The sequence below is a fragment of the Pseudorca crassidens genome, chromosome 7, assembly GCF_039906515.1.
Source record: "Pseudorca crassidens isolate mPseCra1 chromosome 7, mPseCra1.hap1, whole genome shotgun sequence".
In the NCBI taxonomy this organism is placed as follows: Eukaryota; Metazoa; Chordata; class Mammalia; order Artiodactyla; family Delphinidae; genus Pseudorca; species Pseudorca crassidens.
The window spans coordinates 74,399,873-74,405,872 of NC_090302.1; positions in this window are offsets into that span (position 1 = coordinate 74,399,873).

Below are 6,000 nucleotides of genomic sequence, written 5' to 3' on the forward strand. Positions count from 1 at the left end.
ACACTTTGTCCCTAACTAAGAACTTATTATTGCATTTTCCAGCTCAGTCCTTAGAAAATGGAAGATGCCACAAGATTCTCCTTCAAGGAGCTTCAATCACCTTGGGGATGGAAAACTCACCAAAGAAAACCACACAGGGCTATACTTAAGGGTACAAGGCAGAATGTAAGCAGAGTTCAGAGTAAGAAGAAACAGAATAAGTTTAGGAAATAGGAGCAGACAGCATGTTCAGTGAGAGTCATTTAATGTTCAAAGGGCACCTATAAGGTATCATCAAGAATGTGGTTCCTTGACTCTTGCACTGTTGCTGGGAAAGTAAATTGATACAGCCACTATGGAGAACAGTATGGAGGTTTCTTAAAAAACTAAAAATAGAATTTCCATATGACCCAGCAATCCCACTACTGGGCATATACCCTGAGAAAACCATAAGTCAAAGACACATGCACACCAATGTTCATTGCAGCACTGTTTACAATAGCCAGGACACGGAAACAACCTAAATGCCCATCGACGAATGGATAAAGAAGATGTGGTACATACGTACAATGGAATATTACTCAGCCATAAAAAGAAACGAAATTGGGTCATTTGTAGAGATGTGGATGGACCTAGAGACTGTCATACAGATTGAAGTAAGTCAGAAAGAGAAAAACAAATATCGTATATTAATGCATATATGTGGAACCTAGAAAAATGGTACAGATGAACTAGTTTGCAAGGCAGAAATAGAGACACATGTAGAGAACGAACATATGGACACCAAGGGGGGAAAGTGGTGGTGGGGGGGGATGAACTGGGAGACTGGGATTGACATATATACACTAATATGTATAAAATAGATAACTAATAAGAACCTGTTGTATAAAAAATTAAATTAAATTAAAAAATTAAAATTAAGAGAAAAAGAATGTGGTTCCTTGAGGGTCACTCAGATTGGAAAGCCTTTTCCACAAATATGATAAACTCTACTACAGAAGAGCAAGTGAATACCTCTAAGTAAAAATTAAGCTTTTTATTACTTTATGCCTTCATGTGACGTCTTTGGGGAAAATATTGAACTTGTCTGTTAAAAAATGCATAAATAACAACAAACATACAAACAAATAGCCTTACAATGAAGTTTACTGTTAAAAGTGTTTCTAAAACTAAGAGAATTCACTGTGGAATTGGAAAATACCACGATGCTTTAGAGATCAATTAATTAGTCCTCAGCACCTCATCAATCCTAGTTATTCAAGATTTAACCAGGAGTAATGGGAATAAATTAGGAAGAAAATTTATGCTGAATATCAGGAACATTTTCTTAACCATTAAATCAATTAGACAATAGAATTTAAAATTAGATATTTAATGTGAAAGATGGAACCAGGAAAGAGAAAATACAATATCAAGAATAAATGAGAAATCGTAGTTTTAAAAGGTTCTCCATTATCATTAGCCCATCCTTCTGTGTTTGGAAAGAATGATACTTTGGATTCCTATTCAGATCACTGTATATTCTAAACATTTCAGAAGTTCAGAATATACTTACTAAAATAAAGAAGTTAAATTTATCCAAGACCAGCAAATTCTGCTGTAGAAATCTTACTAAACCCCAGAAAATTTGGACATCCTTTTTGAATATCTACTGAGAATATCAGAAAGTCAGCAACTATTCTTTGCATATTGCTCTGGAATATAATCTTCCAAAAACAGTCAAAAGACACCATGCAGGCTATCAGGATATTCCAATTCTGGGCTATATATAATGAAATCCAACAGAGCTTGGAAAGTAACGAAGAGGAGAAAACTTACTTCCAGCAACATGGGGGAAGAGACACGATGGCCAACCCTTCCAACTGAAAGTAATTAAAATACTGAATAAAATATGCTACTAAGAGTATGGTTCTAAAAATGCACCAATACGTTAGCAAGTTATGCTCAGAGGCCAAAAACTAGGCAAAATTAGGAAGTCAGGCAGAGAAGTAGAGCTCTGAGCACGTTTGCTGCAAGCAAACTTGAGCTTTAGTTTTACACCAATGAAGGGCACAGAGGACAACGAGATCATGGTCCACCCAAGGTGGGCAGTCTAATAGAAGACTCCTCTGCATGAAGTTGCAATTCCAAAGGCATCTGACCTTAGTATAAAGGCAAACCAAAAATAAACCTAGTCAAGTGAATGCAAGGATAATTGTTTATCTCAAATTTGATACTGTTTGAGAGGGAGATTTCCTTCAGAATTTATAAACATAAACTAATACTCATGAAGTTTTGCCTTAATTTACATTACCTGAGTGACATTAAGAAACTAAACAAGGGCTTCCCTGGTGGCGCAGTGGTTGAGAGTCTGCCTGTTGATGCAGGGGACACGGGTTTGTGCCCTGGTCCGTGAAGATCCCACATGCTGCGGAGCGGCTGGGCCCGTGAGCCATGGCCACTAAGCCTGCATGTCTGGAGCCTGTGCTCCGCAACAGGAGACGCCACAACAGTGAGAGGCCCATGTACCGCAAAAAAAAAAAAAAAAAAAAAACTAAACAAAACCGAGAACTTAGTTTAAAGTAGTTCTGGGCTAAAAGTGCCCCCTGGCATCTGACAGAATCAAATGTATATTTTCTCTGAAAGAGCATGCCCCATATATGTCCTCAAAGAATTCCTACTAATTAAGTTCTAGGAAAAATAATGTTGCATAAAAAAACCAACCAAACAAAATACAGACTTGGGCAAGACACCTTGAGTGACATATAGAAGAACAATAGTCAGAAAATTCAGACCAGAAAAATCTTCAGATAGTGGAGTTATCAGACATAAAATATGAAATTAATATATTTGATGTATTTTTAAAGTAAGAGGTTAAAAATATGAAGAGAGAAAAAGGAAGCATATTAAAAACAAAGATATCCAGAAATGAAAAATATAATCATTCCCATTAATAACTCAGTGAATAGGTTTCACTGCTGTGGTAGCCAGCCTTTGAAATGGCCCTAAATAATCCTTCCTGGTAGTCACACCCTTGTATGGTACATTCCTACAATGTACCAGAGTTGGTTTCTGTGACCAACAGAATATGGTGCAAGAGATGGTACGCACTTCTGAGTTTAGGTTTTAAAAGGTGCTGTGGGGCTTCCCTGGTGGCGCAGTGGTTGAGAGTCCGCCTGCCGATGCAGGGGAAACGGGTTCGTGCCCCGGTCCGGGAGGATCCCACATGCCGCGGAGCAGCTGGGCCCGTGAGCCATGGCTGCTGAGCCTGGGCGTCCGGAGCCTGTGCTCCGCAACGGGGGAGGCCACAGCAGTGAGAGGCCCGCGTACCGCAAAAAAAAAAAAAAAAAAAAAAAAAAAGTAAAAAGGTGCTGTGCCAGATGTGCAGCACTCAAGGCCACAAGCACACAGTTCCCTTGCAGAGAGGCCTCAGGAAAGAATCTTGGTCAAGGTCAGTAACAGTGGAGCTAAGGACACCTCAGGAGCACCCCAGAACTCAGAGGAGTAAACATTCCTGCTAAGACAGATGACACAATTTGTATCACAAAACACTGTGCTGGCCAAGCATTCATGACTGTGTGTTCTCTGTGGGTGATGATAGCTCATAAGGAAGATAAACCAGAGTTCCTTTTTTTTTTTAATGCTGTGGCTTCTATTTTCTGTGTGTGTGTGTGTGTGTGTGTGTGTGTCTCACACATCACTATCATCATCACCATAATCATCTCTCATCACTCTAGAAGAAGCCAACCTGCCAAAAAATGAGGAAGCCTCCTGCCAACAGCCCCATAAGCAAGCCTGGAAGTAGGTCCTCCCGCATGCTCACATGACTGCAACACTAGCTTGCAGACTGAATATAATTTCATGAGAGACCCTGAGCCAAACCACACACCTAAACTGTTCCTGGACTCCTGTTTCGCAGAAATTCTGAGAGATGATACACGTTATTTTATATTGCTACGTCTTACAGTAATTGGTTACATAGCAATGGATAACTAATGTATAACTTAGACATAGCTGAAAATAGAATGAACTAGAAGACAGAGAAAAAAATTTCAGAATATTGGACATAAAGACAGAGACATGGAAAGTTGGAAAGAGAAGAAACACTGAGGATAGATTCAGATGGTGTAATATATATCTAAATCAAGTTCCAGAGGAAAAGAGAGAGAATGTACTAAAAAGTATATGGTTGGGCTTCCCTGGTGGCGCAGTGGTTGAGAGTCTGCCTGCCGATGCAGGGGACACGGGGTCATGTCCCGGTCCGGGAGGATCGCACATGCCGCAGAGCGGCTAGGCCTGTGAGCCATGGCCGCTGAGCCTGCACGTCCGGAGCCTGTGCTTGCAGGAGAGGCCAAAACAGTGAGAGGCCCGCATACCGCAAAAAATAAATAAATAAATAAAAAATATATGGTTATACTTTTTAAGAATGGATGAGGTGATCAAACCACAGACTCAAGAAGGTCAACAAATCCTAAGCAGAATAAATAACAAGAAAACCATACCTAGACATATCAAGATTTAATTGAAAACACCAAAGATAATAAATATTATAAACAGAAAAAGAAGAGAGACAGTTTGCCAATGAAAGAGCAAGAGATGAAACCCAACAGCAACAGTGACACCAGACAACAGTAAAATCCCAAAAGAAGTACTTCAGGCAGAAGTAAAGTGACCCCAGATGAAAATTCTGAGATTCAAGAAGGAATGATGGACAAAGGCAGAAATGAATATATGGGATAATCTAAAGAGACACAGACTGTATAAAACAAAAATAATAATGGCTTGTGTGGTTAGGATAAAAGATATGGCACTAATATTTATGGCAGCAATAGCATAGAAGTCAAAAGAGGTTATGAGGGAGGAAGGTGATGGGAGTTAAAGTGTGGAATGGTCTTTATATTATTTGGGAGAAGGTAGAAATATTGAGTTACTTTAGTCTTTGAAAAGTAATCATAGTGAAATTTATATGATAGCAACTAAATGAACAGAAATATAGTGAATAACCTTTACACCAATAGTGTAGAGAGGATAAAAAAGGAATGAGAAGAAAAATAATCAATCCAGAAGAAGTAAAGAAGAGGGAGAAAAAGAAACATAAATGAGACAAGCAGTCTTCAAAATAAATTGCTAGAAAAAATATTCAACATATCAGTAATTACAATAAATGTAAATGGATTTAATGTTCTAATTAGCAAAACTGTCAAACGGATTGTTTGAGCTGGTTGTATTCTGTTGATAAGACACATAACCAAAGTACATGCCCCAGTAAGATTGAAAGTAAAAAGATATGAAACTAAACCGAAAGAGAGTTGGTATACCCATACCAATATCAGAAAAAGTAGACCTCAAACAAAAAGCATTGCTACAGATAAAAGTATGTAGCCATGGGGGCGGAGTCAAGATGGCGGTGTGGGAAGATGCGGAGTTAGCATCTCCCCACAACTAGGGCACCTGCTGGTAGCTGGTGGGGAACTCTGAGCCCCAAGGAGATGGGAGGAATCCCAGAGCAAAGGGGTAGGATGTAGGGGAACCAAGTTGGGGAGGAGAAGTGGAGGCCAGACAAGATCGGTGTCCCTGAATCTGGGGAGATTAGGAGAGGCAGGTGGGAGGGACTCTCCAGGAAGAGCGGGAGAGGAGCAGAGGGCGATCGCCTGGCCCACTCGGCTGAGGAGCCTGCTGAGCTCCCAAGCCAGTTCCTCCCCCTCCAAACCCCCATCCAGGCTACATGGGTCTTTGAGGACATAGGAGGGAGGCTGGGGAGATCAGGAGAGGCAGGAGGGAGAGGCCCTCTGGGAGGAGTGGGAAAAGAACCGAGGGCAATGGCCCCGCCCACTCGGCCCCGGGAGCCTGCTGAGCTCCCAAGCCCATCCCCTGCACTCAAAAGCCCCCTCCAAGTCACAGGTCCTTGGGGGAATAGGAAGGAGGCCAAGGGGACAACAGGAGAGGCAGGAAGGAGGGACCCTTGGGGAGGAGTAGGAGAGGAGAGAAAGGCATTTGCCCTGCCCACTCAAGCCCAGGAAGCCTGCTGGGCTCCCAGGTGAG